This window comes from Lepidochelys olivacea (genome assembly GCF_965140295.1).
Source record: "Lepidochelys olivacea isolate rLepOli2 genome assembly, chromosome: 6".
Lineage (NCBI taxonomy): Eukaryota > Metazoa > Chordata > Testudines > Cheloniidae > Lepidochelys > Lepidochelys olivacea.
The window spans coordinates 83213465-83229420 of NC_140416.1; positions in this window are offsets into that span (position 1 = coordinate 83213465).

Below are 15956 nucleotides of genomic sequence, written 5' to 3' on the forward strand. Positions count from 1 at the left end.
GAGGGGCAGGGGTTTCTCCTTGGGGCGGGCCCTCTCCTATACCCGGTAATATCCTTGCCACACCCTTGTCCATGGGCTCTGTTGGATTGATACTAGCAAGGGTGAAACTCCCTTGCTCGCCCGGGCGTTGTAGGGAAGGTATTTCTTGGGCCCGGACGGGAGCAGTGATGGGTTGAGTAGGAGGAGGGTTGGTTTCAGGTGCCGGGCAGCCAGGGGCATCGGCAGCGACGGGGCCGACGTCCTGCCGGGTCTCGGGGGTTTCGGGTGCCCCTCCCCCCCGGGCCAAAGGGCAGTCTCTGTGGACATGCCCCGCTGAGCGGCAGAGGTAGCACCGGGCCTCTCCGGTGGAGTAAAAGACCCGATAGCGGGCTCCCTGGTAGGGGACTAGAAAAGACCCCTCGAGCGCCTCTTCGTCACGCGCCCCTGCCGGTGGTAGAAGCTGCACTTGCCGGCGGAACGAAAAAATGTGACGGAGGGTGGGGTCTTTGCAGCCCAACGGGAGAGGGCTGATGACAGAGACAAGTTTCCCCAGAGTGGAGAGAGCAGGTAACAGGGCAGCATTGGGTAAGAAGGGAGGAACGGAGGTGAGGATGAGGCCAACGCCCAGGTCTTCTAACGGTTCTAGGGGGACAAACACCCCCCCCACCGTCAGGCCCCTCTCCACCGGTTCCTGGGCGGCATCCTCCGAAGCTAAGAAAAAAACGACCTTCCCATACATCTTGGAGGCCGCCACAATAGCCGTGGGTCCTACCACCTTCACCAACGCCTGCACGTATGTCTCCATGTGGGGCGAGGTGGGCACCAGGAGGCAACGGACGCTGTGCCTCCTGGTCAAGGCGGGGAAAGGGCCCCGGCCGCTGGTGATGGTGGCGGAGGCAGGGAGGGGGGCAAGATGACGAGGCGGCAGGCAGGGGGGAGCCCATTGCTGCCCGGGCATACGTCCTCGGGGTCGGGGGAGGGACAATCGCAGAGCTGGTGGAGGGAAATGCAGGGAGGGGGCGCCATGGTTGATGACAAGGCCACAGCGGTGGGGGCAGCCCCTGCCATGGAGGGCTTAGTGGTTTTAGCGGGGCCCTTTCCTTTCATCCTACCCTGGCCCTTCCGGCCAACCGGGAGGGGGGTTTCCTAGAATCTGGGGGGGCGGTGGGTGCAGCAGCAGCAGGGATCACCCCGGTGCCTCCTACTGCCGGTGCCCCAGCGGGGGGGGGGTTGGCAAGTATCTTAACAATAGTGGTGGGGGGGACCTTGGGGGTTGGGCAGGGGTGGTGGTGGGGGAGGGACAACTAATTTTGTTGAAGTGGCCTCACCCCTCTCATTCCCTGCCATTGTGAGTGGAGAGAGACAGGGAGACACCGGAAGGAGGAGGGGGGAGGGGAGAAGCGGAGTAGCCGCTCCTCCCCGCTAAGCTGCAGGCGGGGAGAGGGGGGAATGCCGAGGGGGTTGGACTGGGGGGGGGAACAAAATCGGGGTCCAGTAATAGGGGCAAGCTGTGTGATAAGCAATCCGGGGGGGGGGGGTGCAGACCCACACACGTTTGTCCAAAGAGTCTCGGTTGGTCGGCTGTTATGTCCGGTCCGAAAGGCAAAGTTCAAAGCGAACAGCTGGATCCGAAGGGAGATGGCAGGTTGCCAGCAGGGACAGATGGCGGGGGGCCGTAACAGTTGTAGTAAGGGTGGGAGAGTTGGGGGCACCAATGGATCGGGGATGGGGGGGTCTCCACGCCACACCCCCTGTGCCGCCACAAACGCAAGTAACCACAGTCAAACTCCCCCCCACGAGAGTATAATTCAGAAAATTACTCAGTCTTACGGCCCCCTTCACGATGATTTATAGCTCTCCTGGATTATTTCTCCTGTCCTCTGAAATCTTCTTCTCCAGCTGTGTTGGCTGTGTTCCAAGGCCTTCGGCATGCTGAGAATGTTGTAAAGTCCGAGCTGCTAGCAAAACGGCTGGGTCTGGGGGTTTCCACTCCCCCCTCCAGACAGCAAAATCGGCAATCTTCCCCCCCCTCCTCCGGGGGCTCAGCTGAGGCAAATAGCTGCGCCCGAAAGCAGGCGTGGGGGGGGGCGGGTGCTGGCGGCGAGCTGAGGGCCGACAGCACGTAAATGGAAAAAAAACCAAAAAAGCAAAACAAAGCAAAAAAAAAGCGTCTGGCCCGGTCGAGGGGCGGGGGGACTAAGGCAGGTTCAAAAAGTACGAAAAATCCAGGCCAGGGGGCTTTAGGAAAGAATAGAAAGCAGATAGCTGAGGAGCAAGCAAAGGACGTTCCGTTTCCCAATAGGGAAGATTCCAGAACAATCAGGAACCTTCTGGAGACAATTAAGACAGGCTGATTAGAACACCTGCAGCCAATCAAGAAGCTGCTAGAATCAATTAAGGCAGGCTAATCAGGGCACCTAGGTTTTAAAAAGGAGCTCACTTCAGTTTGTGGTGTGCGTGTAAGGAGCTGGGAGCAAGAGACACTAGGAGCTGAGAGTGAGAACGCGGACTGTTGGAGGACTGAGGTGTACAAGCATTATCAGACACCAGGAGGAAGGTCCTATGGTGAGGATAAAGAAGGTGTTGGGAGCAGACCATGGGGAAGTAGCCCGGGGAGTTGTAGCTGTCGCACAGCTGTTCCAGGAGGCACTCTAGACAGCTGCATTCCACGGGGCCCTGGGCTGGAACCCGGAGTAGAGGGCGGGCCTGGGTTATCCCCAAATCCTCCCAACTCTTGGTCAGTCACAAGAGGAGTTGACCTGGACTGTGGGTTCAGAAAAACGGCCAAGCTGAGGGCTGCCATGAAGCTCCAAGGCGAGCAAGTCCGCCAATAAGCACAAGACCCACCAAGGTAGAGCAGGAACTTTGTCACACCATGTTGACTCTTTCTTAACAAATTATGTTCATCTATATGTCTGACAATATTGTTCTTTATTATAGTTTTCTACCAGTGTGCCTGGTTGTGAAGTCAGGCTTACAGGCCTGTAATTGCCAGGATCACCTCTAGAGCCCTTTTTACAAATTGGCATCACATTAGTTATCCTCCAGTCATCTGGTACAGAAGCTGATTTAAATGATAGGTTACAGGCTAAAGTTAGAAGTTCTGCAATTTCACATTTGAGTTCCTTCAGAACTCTTGGGTGAATACCATCTGGTCCTGGTGACTTATTGCTGTTTAATTTATCAATTTGTTCCAAAACCTCCTCTAATGATACCTCAATCTGGGACAGTTCCTCAGATCTGTCACCTTAAAAGAATGGCTCGGTTTGGGAATCTCACTCACATCCTCAGCCGTGAAGACCAATGCAAAGAATTAATTTAGTTTCTCTGCAATGGCTTAATCGTCCTTGAGTCTTTGGCTAACTGTTCCTCAATTTGGCCTTCCTAATTGTACTTTTACACTTCATTTGCCAGTGTTTATGCTCCTTTCTATTTTCCTTACTAGGATTTAACTTCCACATTTTAAAGGATCCCTTTTTGCCTCTCACTGCTTCTTTTACTTTGTTGTTTAGCCACAGTGGCTCTTTTTAGGTTCTCTTACTATGTTTTTTTTAATTTGGGGTATACATTTATGTTGAGCCTCTATTATGGTGTCTTTAAAAAGTTTCCATGGAGCTTGCAGAGATTTCACTTTTGGCACTGTACCCTTTAATTTCTGTTTAACTAACCTCCTCATTTTTGTGTAGTTCCCCTTTCTGAAATTAAATGCTACAGTGTTGGGCCGCTGTGGTGTTTTTCCTGCCACAGGGATATTAAATTTAATTATATTATGGTCACTATTACCAAGCGGTCCAGCTATATTCACCTCTTGATGAGAGAGAACAGCATATGTGAAGGAAGGGAATAAAGCTTGAATGGTTCACTGTCTTGGTGCTCTCACTTTTTATGCTTCAACTTTGGACATGTTGTCAGAAGTAAATTGGTTCCTGTAGGTATCTGAAATCAGAAACTAAGAATATTGATGTGGGATGGAGGGGAGGACAGAAAAAGAAAAGAAATCACAAATTGTGGCAGCATACCCGATTCCTTTTCCCAAGCAAGTGGACATGAAAGTGAATGTGTTTAGCAAATGGACATTCCGTAGATCACAGTGGGAAAACTATGAATTTGCAACAGGGCTGAAAAAAAGGAAAACTAAATAAGAGCAGCCACACTATTATGTGTAATGGGTAAAAGCTTCCACATACTCCATCAACATCTGAATATATAAGTAGTAGATGGAAGGACCCATGTACAATTCTAGAAACACTCCAAAATCGTTTTCAACCCACAAAGATGTCATATACAAAAGGCATCTTTTCAACAAGTGTGATCAAGAATCTGGAGAAACAATAGCTCAATATATTACCAAACTGTGCAAAATGGTTGACTTGTGCAATTATCAAATCTTATAAGAGGAGATATTTGGGGATGAAAGATGCAGGAGCTCCAGTGAAAGTGCTCAGAGAGCCTGCACTAACTTCACCAAGAGCTATGTCTAGTGTAAAGCTAATGATTTTCTGAATGTCTTGGAACACTGGGGAAGTTCCAGAGAACTGGAAGAAATCTAATGTTGTGCCAATATTAGAAAATGATAGATGGGACAACCCAGGTATTTACAGGCCTGAGAGTCTGATATCAATCCCAACTAAAATAATGGAATGACTGATACAAGTCTCCATTAATAAAGAATTAAAGGAAGGTAATAGAATTTATATCAGCAAACATGGGTTTGTGGAAAACAGATCTTGTCAAATTAACTAGATATCATTTTTCTGATGAGATTACAAGTTTGGTTGATAATAATATACTTAAACTTAAAGGCATTTGACTTGGTACTGCATGACATTTTGATTATGAAACTAGAGTGATGCAACATCAATATTCGCACAAACTAAATGGAATTAAAACTGGCTAACTGATAGGTCTCAAAATTTAATTGTAAATTGGAAATATCACTGAGTGTGTTTTTTACTAGTGGTGTCTTGCAGAGATTGCTTCTTGACCCTATGCTAAATTTTATTAATGACCTGGAAGAAAACATTAAATTATTACAGATAAAGTTTGCGATAAAGGTAAGGAGAGTGATAAATAATGAAGAGGACAGGCCACTGGATTGCATGGTAAACTGTATGGAGGCAAACAATATGTGTTTCAGTTCAACCAAATGTAAAATCATACATCTAGGAACAAAGAATATAGTCCAGACTACAAGATGGGAGACTCTCTCCTGGAAAGCAGTGACTTTGGAAAAGACTTGGGAGTCATGGCGGATAAGCAACTGAACATGAGCTCTCAGTGCAGTGCTGTTACCAAAAGGGCTAATGCAATCCTTGGATGTATAAACAGGGGAATATCGAGTAGGAAGGTTATAGTCCACCTTTGTATTTGGCATTGCTCTGACGTGGTCTCCACAATTCAAGAAAGATGTTGATAAATTGGAAATGGTTCACAGAAGAGTCATCAGAATGATTAAAAGATTGGAAAATCTGCCTTACAGTGAAAGATTCAAGGAGCTTGATCTATTTAACTTATCAAAGAGAAAGTTAAATGATGACTTGATCGTGGTCTATAAGTACCTACATGGGGAACAGAAATTTTATAATAGAGGGTTCTTCAGTCTAGCAGACAAAGGTATAACAAGATCTAGTGTATGGAAGTTGAAGCTAGACTAATTCAGACTACAAATAAGGTCCACATGTTTAATATTGTGGGTAATTACTGTTGGGGACACTGGGCACTACACTAGGTAACTCGGGAGGGTGGAAGACCACGAGTGTCGAGGAAGTCTCTTTGCTCTAGGCCCAGGTGCCCTTCTCAACCCCCCTTCACAGAATTCAGTCCTGACTGGCCTGAGAAAGCCCTTGCACTCCCAAAATAATGCTGCAGCTGCAGATAGAGCTGTTTTGTGTAGGTTTTGCTGGCGCCAAGTTAGGATAATGGCAGGAATCAGCTACAAGGCCATAACCACTTATTTGCCTCATTAATCGCAAGGCTAAGCAGGCTGTGCTGTTGTTTTGAATTGCTAAAATACTCGTTAAAGGTTGCCGGAAAAAGTATTGTTGTAACCCATATAAGGCAAAGCAGTTTTACTTGGCTGATGTGTAATGCAATAGAGCTAAGGAGTATAAAGGTATGTGACTCTGCCTACTCAGTGTGTAGGATTTGAGATTCTTTTCTCCCTGTACCTTCTTTGGAGCTCCAAATAAACTTTTCTGCTTCTCCACCCCGTTGTGTTTATTGGGTGAAGCACACCGGGCAACGAACCCCTGCTGTTGCTTGCTTCCGGCACTGGGTGCCGGCAACATTACCACTGAAACAACTTACCAAGGTTTGTGGTGGATTCTCCATCACTAGTAATTTTTAGAAAAACATCCAATCTTGATTTAAAATATACGCTTTAGTTCAAACAGGAATTAATTCAGGGAAGACCTATGACTCATGTTATGCAGGAGGAGTGACTAGATGATCACAGTGGTCCCTTCTGGGCTTTTAATCTCTGAATATATTATTATCAGATATAATCTATTATCTGACATAACAAAGAAAAAATATTTTCAGTAGTTGATGCCAAAGATCAATATTGGCAAGAGCTACTGAATAAGGAAAGCAGCTACCTGACCACATTCTAGATACCAGTAGGTAGATACAAATGGTTGAGAATGCCATTTAGGATCAAACCTGCATCAGACAACTATCAATGCAATCAGCAAGACATACTAAAAGGAGTCACTGGAGTCAGTGTCATAGCTGATGACTTTCTGGTGTTTGGACACAGAGACAGCATTCTGGAAATTGTGGCAGATCATTATCATAGCCTCATCTGTGTGCTAGAAAGAGCTAGGGAGATTAATCTAAAACTGAACAAAACAGTAACATACATGGGCTATGTTATGAACGGGAAATCTTAAAAGCAATACAGCAGATGTCCAAACTTAAAGATATTAAATCAGTTCAGATACTATTAGGATTTGTAAACTAATTGACAAAATTTCTTCCAACCTTCTCAGATGTGTGCAAACCCCTGAAGCAACTAGTGGACAAAGATGCAGTATAGACATGGTTACCTCAACATGATGCAGCCATCACACAGGTCAAGGTGCTGGTGACCACACCTACCTTATCCTGAAATACTAAGATGCAAATAAAGAGGCAACCATACAATGTGATGCCAGTGAGACTGTCACTGGTTAATTGCGTCTACAAAAGGAACAGTGCTTAGCTTTTGGATCAAGGTCATGGCTGCCAGTGGAACAAACATACACCCAAATTGAAAAGGAATGTGTGATGGGGTGTACATAGACTACATGGAAAAGGAAGGTAACAGAGAGGCCCTGACAGTAGGGCTAGCCCCACTCCTGTCAATCATGTACGATAGGGAAAAGGCCTTTAAAAGCAAGGAAACTGCAGTCAGTAGGGTGAGAAGGCACAGGATTACCTTCAGGAGCAAACTGCAGGAGTCATTCCTGGAAGAAACTCCCAGCCAGGAGACTTTCACCCTGACCCTGAGGAGAGAAGAGCAGACTCCCAGGGTAAGACAGACAGAATGTGTCTGACTCAGTGGCCCAGCCAGAGTGATTTGCCAAACCCCACTAAGATGGCACTGGATCATTGGCAGCAGCATAGACTTACTTTCTAGCCTCTGAGAGAAGAACTGCAGTGGTCTCTGTTACAAGTGGTGGAGAATGCGGGCAGTTGGTGAGCTCTGCTGAGAAGGGAGGGGAAAAAACCCACAAGATGTTGCCCAAGGTTGTAAAATCCATCATGAGATCTAGAGTGGCAGCTAAAATGGGTCACTGATCATTATCATCAGCAGGTTATCCTACAGCAACAGCCGTGACAGCCACTGCTGCAACAGCTCGCCGCCCAACAACAAGAAATGGTGCAGCAGCAACTATAGCCACAGCAGCTAATAAGGGACTTAGCCACATGCCAATAGAAGCAGCAACAGAACCTAGTGCAACAAATGCTGGCTGTACTTCAACCTCAAGGGGTAGTGGGGGAGACGGCAAACACTAGCCTCAGCCTCTCCAACGTGATGGCCATCCTGGTGAAACTGGCCCAGATGGGATCCAACGATGACCCCCAGGGATTCCTCACCATTTTTGAGTGGGTGGCATCTGCTGTGGAGTGGGCTCTGGAACACTGGGCTGTGCAAGTGGTGCCCCGCTTGTCGAGACTGGCTCAAACTACCTACTGGGAACTTGACTCAGCGTCGGCCAGAGATTATGCAAAGCTAAGAGATGCAATCCTGGATTATCTAGACATCACCGAAGAGACATTGATGGCGGTTCCAGGAAGAGGTGTACTTTCCAGAGGTGGCCACAAATGGTAGTACAGAAGTTGAGAGATCATTGCTGGCAGTGGTTGAAGCCGGAATCCTGGACATGGGTACAGATGACAGAGCTCATACTCGTGGAAAAGTTTTTCTAGATTTTACCAAAGGGAGGATGGGCCTGGGTGTTAAGGAATCAGTCTCACACCAGGAAAGAGGTCATGAATCTTATGGAAAACTACCTCAGCCTGCAACCCTTCCCCCCACAAGATACCCAGAGGTTGGACCCAGAGAGACAAAAAGATTCATGAGCGCCAGCAGTGTGGGGTCTGAGGCCTGATGGGGTCTCACAAGGACCCCTGATTGTGGTGAAGAAGCTAGGTCCCCATGCCAGAACAACAATGAAGAACTCTAGCTCGGCAGAACCCTCCACTGCCCATAAAGGACCATCAAGCCCACGTAGTAGAACTCTTGGTTCAATCCCAGAGAAACCAGACAGACAGGGCAATGCAGGGGCTACAACACCCCAAGACGTCTACACCGTCAGGCAGGAAGTGCTTCTTCTGTGGACAGGCCAGCCACTTCTGTAGGACTGCCCCTACATGGAATGTGATTACAGGCAAGTGTTGACTGCAGAATCTAGGCCCATAAGAAATGCCCTGCCAAGCTAGTAGTCTAGGTGTGGGTGGAGGAAAAGAAAGTAATAGGGCTGGTGGACTCAGGATGTAATCAGACCCTGATCCACCAGCAGATCATAGACCCTGGGAAGGACACTGGAGGAACAATATTTCTCCAGTGTGTCCATGTGGATGTAAGGTCCTACCCCACACAGCAAGTACAACTGGAGGTGGGGGGACACTCAGCAAACATATGGGTGTGTGATGGGGTCCCCGGGGTGCAACCTGGACTATGGGATTGCTGAGCCCTCCAAATCCACCAACCTGGGTTGCCTCCTTACACTGTGATGCTGATGTCAAGTTACAAACCTGCACTTACACAGACATCCACAGCCAGGGACACACCCAATTGTGTTACATGAATGATCTTCCAGCCACTCATGAATCATCAATAGAGAGGCTCCAGCCAATTCTCCCAGATCCCCAGTCTTGCACCCTAGAAGCCTTACCAGAGTAAGTTCAATACTTAGTTTGCCACTTCATAGGAAAGTGGACATGCACCAGCTTTTGTAACATGAGCTGAGATTTCCCAAGCACTTTAGACAAACTCATTGGTAAGGATAAAACATTAAAATAAGTTTATTAACTACAGAAAGATAGATTTTAAGTGATTATAAGTGGTAGGCATAAAGGACAGAGATAGTTACCTAAAAAAATAAAAATAAATAAACATGTATTCTAAACCCTAAACTTTTAGTCTAAGCAAGGTTTTTATCAAACAGCTTTTCTCACCCTGACAGATGGTACAAGCAAGCTATAGTTCCTCAGTACACAGGCTGGGACCTCCTTCTAGCCTGGGACCAAATTTCCCCAGTTCAAAATCTTTGTCCTCCAGACATTCTTCCAGGTGTTGAGATGGGGAGGGAGGGAGGGAGAGGTCAACTGGTTATGTCACTGTCTCTCTTTTATACTTTCATCCAGCTTGCTGGAAAGATTCTTGCTGTGATGTGGGGCTCAGGTTCAGGGCATCCTTAATTTGTTACAGGAATCCTGGGGAAACCAGGGACTGTGAACAGAAAACCTAGTTGTAATGTCCACCAGTTGTGCAAGCAGCTTAAAAATTTGGGGGCGTTTGCCTGTGAAAGCCTACAGGAGGCCCAACGACGTCAGGTAGTAACTAGCAATGAAGGAGTCCAGTTACAAAAGTTCGGGCTGTGGGATCGAGATCATCTACTGTTACTGAGCACAGAGTCCAAGCTACTGGCCCAAAGGCAGGGTCTTCTTGGGGTGCTGCCATGTGTAGGTCCCATCAATTATGAGGCATAACACCCAATGAAAAAAAGTCACTCAAATCTACCATTTCAACCTACTAAAGGCCTGGTGTGATAGGGAAGCCTTCCTTATCACTCCCCTTGCCACTGACCCTGAACTAGGACCTGAGATTCCAACAAAAGAGGCAGATAACACTGCCAAGTTGGGGGAGACACTTGGGGCTGAACAAAAAGCCCAGCAGTATCAGCTGGTACAAGCATTCCCTTAGGTATTTTCCACACTTCCTAGGTGTACCCACCTAATGTACCATCACACTGAGAGCAACCCTGGGCAGAGAGTGAGGGAGAACCCTCAGCCACGATCCAAGATATTGGATACATCAAGACAGAACTCCAAGAGACTCTAGTGGCTGGTGTAATCCCACAGTTCTCATCTTGAAGCCCAGTGGTGCAACAAGGTTTTGCATTGACTTCTGCAAGGTCAATATGATCTCCAAGTTTGATGCATATCCCATGCCATGGGTGGATAGGCTACTGGAACGGCTTGGGGCATACAGGTACCTGTCTACAGTTGACCTTACAAAAAATTACTGGCAGATTCTGTTGACACCAGAATCCAGGGAAAACACAGCATTCAACATGCTCTTTGGACTGTACTACTTTCTGACAATGCTGTTTGGGCTGCATGGAGTGGTGGCAACCTTTCAGAGGTTAATGAATTGTGTGCTCCTTCCACATGGACACTATGCCACAGCTTATCTAGAGGAGATAGTAATATATTGCTCAGATTGGCACAGCCATCCGCACCATGTCATCACAGTAGTAAAGCTGATTGCCGCCAATGGCCTGACTGCCAAACTGACTAACTGTGGATTCAGGAATAGTAAAACCAGGTACCTGGGATATGTAGTGGGAGGCGAGCATATTCGCATGGTCATGGACACAATGTAGGCTTTGGCCTACTATCTAATACCCACACCCAAAAAACAAGTTAGGCGATTTTTGTGGTTGGTTGGATACTACAGGCGATTCTGCCTAACTTTGTCACCATCTAAGCTCCTCTTACAGAACTGATGAGTGAGGAGAGACCTCAAAAAGTGCAGTGATCAGATGAGTGTGATTCAGCCTTTTAAACACTGAAAGAGGCGTTGTGCTGTGATCCAGTGCTCTTCAACCCAGATTTATCAAAAGGATTTATATTCCATACAGGCACATCAGACATAGGATGTGGAGTTATGCTCTCTCAGACCTTCAAGGGAGAGGAACACCGCATATTGTATTTAAGCCAAAATCTCTTCCTGCTTGAAAAAACCTACTCTGTAATAGAAAAGGGGGGCCTGGCCATGAAGTTGGCCATTAACATCTTGCTCTACTACCTGCTGGGCAACCCCTTTTTGCTCAATATGGACCACACACCCCACAAATGGCTACACACAATGAAGGACACAAACATAAGGACCATGCATTGGTACTTTGTCCTTCAGCCATATTGATTCCCGGTGCTGATTTCTTTTCATAGAGTATGAATACTACTTGTGGATAAAGAGGACATGCCCACCACAAGGAATGACACCCCAGAGTTGTTTTTTAGGGGAAGGGTATGTGATGGCTGTATAGACCCCACATGATGAGGAAGGTGCCAGAGAGGCCCTGACTATAGGGATAGCCCCACTCCTGTGGCCCTATCAATCATGTATGATAGGGAGGAGGCCTTTAAACTGCAGTCAGCGGAGTGGGAAAGCACAGGATTACCATAAGCAGCAGACTGTAGGAGTCACTCATGGTGCTATGGAGTGAACTCCCAGCCAGCAGATCTTCATCTTGACCCCGAGGAGAGTAGAGTGGACTTCAAGGATAAGACAGATGGAATGAACCTGATTTAGAGGCCCAGCCAGAGTGATTTCCCAAAACCCACTAAGGTGGCGCTGGGTTGTTGGCAGCAGTGTTGACTCACCTCTCTCCCCATTTGCTGGGGCCACAGGGCGAGAGTATCCTCAAATGCGTTGGGGCTTGTGACTTTCATTTTGATCTCCTATCCAGAGATTCTTAAGAAGGCCCACAAAAGGCAGGGGTCCCTTGCAGATAGTAAGGAAGTGGGGCCTGTGCTGAAACCACCCAGTGTAGATAACTGGACGTGGTCAGGTTCTCCCATTCTCTGAGGGAGGACCCACAGAGGACTTGTTACAGAATGTCTTGAAATAGTGTTTGCATGTGAAAAGTTTGACCAGTATGTTCAAGGATGAGACTCTTTTTGGTTAAAAAGTGACCATAAGCTAAGAGAGAATATTTCTGAAAAGCTACTGGTGTGGCCCCAAAATGGCTTCTTGCATGCTGCTTGAGATTGCAATGCTACAATGTGTAGATGTGCATTACAAGAAAATGACTGAGATGTGTATAGCTGACTTCTTACCCAGAGCCTTGCAGCATGAAAGTATGGCAATGCAGGATGAGTAGCCATTGTTCAGTTTTGATCTGGGAATAGATGGGATGGGTTTGGGGAATAGTGATTTGATATTTAAGGACATCAGTTAAAGGTGTCATGAGATTTCTTGGAAAATAACCTCTACAGTTTACTGCAATCATAGTACATCTTCTCATTCTCCATGGAAGTCTAACTGGCTTGTGGGCACTCTGAAGACCACAACTGGAGCCAGGATATCTTGGGACAATCCCTCTGTTTAGTAGCTCATTTTAAGTCCTTTGTGTTCCCCTTTTCTTTTCCGAGACTCTTAAATGTCTTTTTTAATAAAGACCACGTAAGCTTAATTTGGGAGCTCATCAAATTCTCCTCATCTCCTCTTTTTCATGCTTTTAAAAAAACAGCTTAAGTTTCCCCAACTTTCTTCTTTTTCTGACAACTACAAATACGAGACTATTATCTAATATCCATATTGTAATAGTATCCAGCGCTTCCAATGAGTATTGGAGTCCTATTGATTGATCAATTGTTTCTGGTGCATGGTTGGTTACTTTAGACCACTTTTTCTGTATATTAAAAAATGCAATGCAGATTATTTTGTAACATGCACAGTAATGTTTAATAATGTCTATATAATATATAGAAAATTACTTACATTATACTGATAAGAAGCTGAAGTGTGTACTGCATATGTATTTTTACCTACATGGCATAAATTTTACATTTAATATGTGGGCGACAAACAGATACAGCAGTGCCTATGTCTACAGTTGGTTTGACTATATATATGCATGCAATATGGATTGTGTTTGACAGCTCACAGGCAGTTATGTATCTTTTAGTAGTATCCCTTTATTTGATTGTGAAGCAGTGGTACATTATTGACTGACAGCGGGAACTGTACCTGGAGGGATAAAGGGATGATGATAGCATCCCAGAAAGAATGGAGTGGCATACAGAGATACTCAGTTGGTTTCTGCTATTCTGAGTGACATTTAATAGAAGGTGTATTTATAGGATTAGTTGTTAATCACAAACCATGAGAAGAGTTACTTAACTTGACATATAATTATAGTATTGGATGAGCACATACAAATAACTTTAATATACAAACAATATTAATCCTGCTATGATTTTTTTTTAAATTTCAGCCACTTCTACTACCCAAATAGGTATTTAAATGACATGGACTATACAACCAGCAACAACCAGCCTTGAAGAGTGCATGTGTATAGAAGCTCACTAATATAAATTAGTACCTTTAAAAATCACTGTAAACTCTGTTTTCTGTAATTATAACAAACCCTAGAGTTTTAACCACCTAATAGTAATTTTTTACTGTCTTTGCCATTATTTTCCTTTTGATTTCTTTAACTACATGTAACTTGAGCAAACAATGTTAAGTGGGGAAACAGATGTGATTAAATAGCCTGTAATTATGTCTTTAGTCATCTGTTACCATCACCAGGCTCCTGCTGCTACTATGACCAGAAAAAGTGACCTAACTGATTTCACCAACAGCCTTGCCAGTGCCTGATGCAGAATAGATGGCCCTATTAAGCAATCAAAAAAATCAACCATTACAGTGGAATAGTAATCAACAGTATTTATACTTTTCTCACACTAGCCCCACAATACACAATCAGGACCATGAATTCTGCTAATTGGGTACCTTCTGTATCCAGAGATGCCTGCAACAGGAAACAAAAGGGACTTGAAAATTAGTGTTTGTAGCAATTAGTTTCTATCTAAAGGCTTAGCCCGGTTCAGGGAAGCCATGATTCAAACAGGGATTATTATAGTAACTATGTTTTTTAAATGTCCTCTGTCATTATTCAGTGCAGAATATTGCATAGCAAAACTAATTTGGATTAGCTCTTTAGAAAATGATTATTTTGAATTTTTAAATTCCCAAACTACGAACTGTTTGTTTTTATTCTTCTTTACATTCCAACGTTAAACACTTCTCTTTTAAATATTATGATCTTGCTTGAGACTAGCTGTACAGGTTGTTAAATATGTTTATTATTGAAGAGCTGAACTCTAAATAATAGTACAGAAAGTGTGTGGTGCTATTGTTTTTCTCAGAATGATCTGTACTTTAGTAGAGTATTGATGGGTTTAGTACTTCATGAAAAATGTAAGGACTGAAAGTATATTGTTTATAAAACATACCTACAAATTCACATTTGTCATATAAAAATACGTAAGGAAAAAATGTAGGCACGTATATTTGCATTTTATCTGAATAAGCTAGAGCATTTACAAATGGACCCCAATGAAAGTTCAATGGATTATATTAAATTGGTTACAAAAAGCCTTTTGCCCCTTTCTTTCCTTTTGAATCTTTAACATTTCTGACGTAATAAACTGATAGACAAATCTGTGCTTTGGTTCTTGCCATTATAGACTCCCTGCTGTAGATGCTTAAAGGGCAAATTAACAGTAGCACAATTCGAGTAACCTCTTCACCTCTCCTACAAAGCGTCAGCGGCATGTTCTTGCTTTGCTAAGGCTCTCCATATGGTTACAGCTGGCCCTTTACAATAGAATACAAAAAAGCTTAGAATTCAGGAAGAAAACTGAGGAAATAGGGAAAAGGAAGCAAAAAGTCTTTAAGTCAAACTTGAGTCTCATTTCTATTTGAAGGTTATGCTGGATAACAGAAATGTACCATCTGCAATGTATTAATAAATGGCAATTCTCATTAGTTAAATGCTGTTTAATCCATATGTGATTAAGTATGTGACCTTACAAAGATTGTTATTAATACAAAATATTAGATTATGAAACCATTAAATTATAGGAAAATATTGGTACTTTGAAGACAATCAGAATGATAAATGTTATAGTTTTTAGAAATACAGTACTGTACCAACATTTTCCTCTGACTGATTGCATTACATATTGATATTAGCAAGTATCAGTATGTAGTGCAATCAGTCAGTAGAAAATGAGTGAAATGTGAACTAATGAGAGCTAATTGTCTCATATAGTAGCAAGGACACAGAATTCTATCAATTAAATTAGTCTGAGTTGAAACAACTATCAGTGTAATAATGTTGATAATATCAACCAAATTAGGTGTAATGAAATAAATGGTATGCTAAAGACCAGAGCTACCCACATCCTTCAGCCCCCATTCTGTTCTAACCAGTGAGGAGAACCTTCTGCCTTTGAGCTCAGCTTACTCACAGGTATATAAAATGCATCACTTAAGAAACATGTTACTGTACTCTAGGGGATGGCAGAAGGGGAGATATAAAGCAGAATCTTTGCGATCTCAGATTCTTGGCCCAGCAGTCAGAGCAGTCAGGAAGCAACTGATGGCACAGTGATGCTGCTGGTTGGCTACCAAGAACTGGGGAGAAGAGGTACCCACCATCTATGGTGTCCCCCTTCAGCCTCTCAGGACG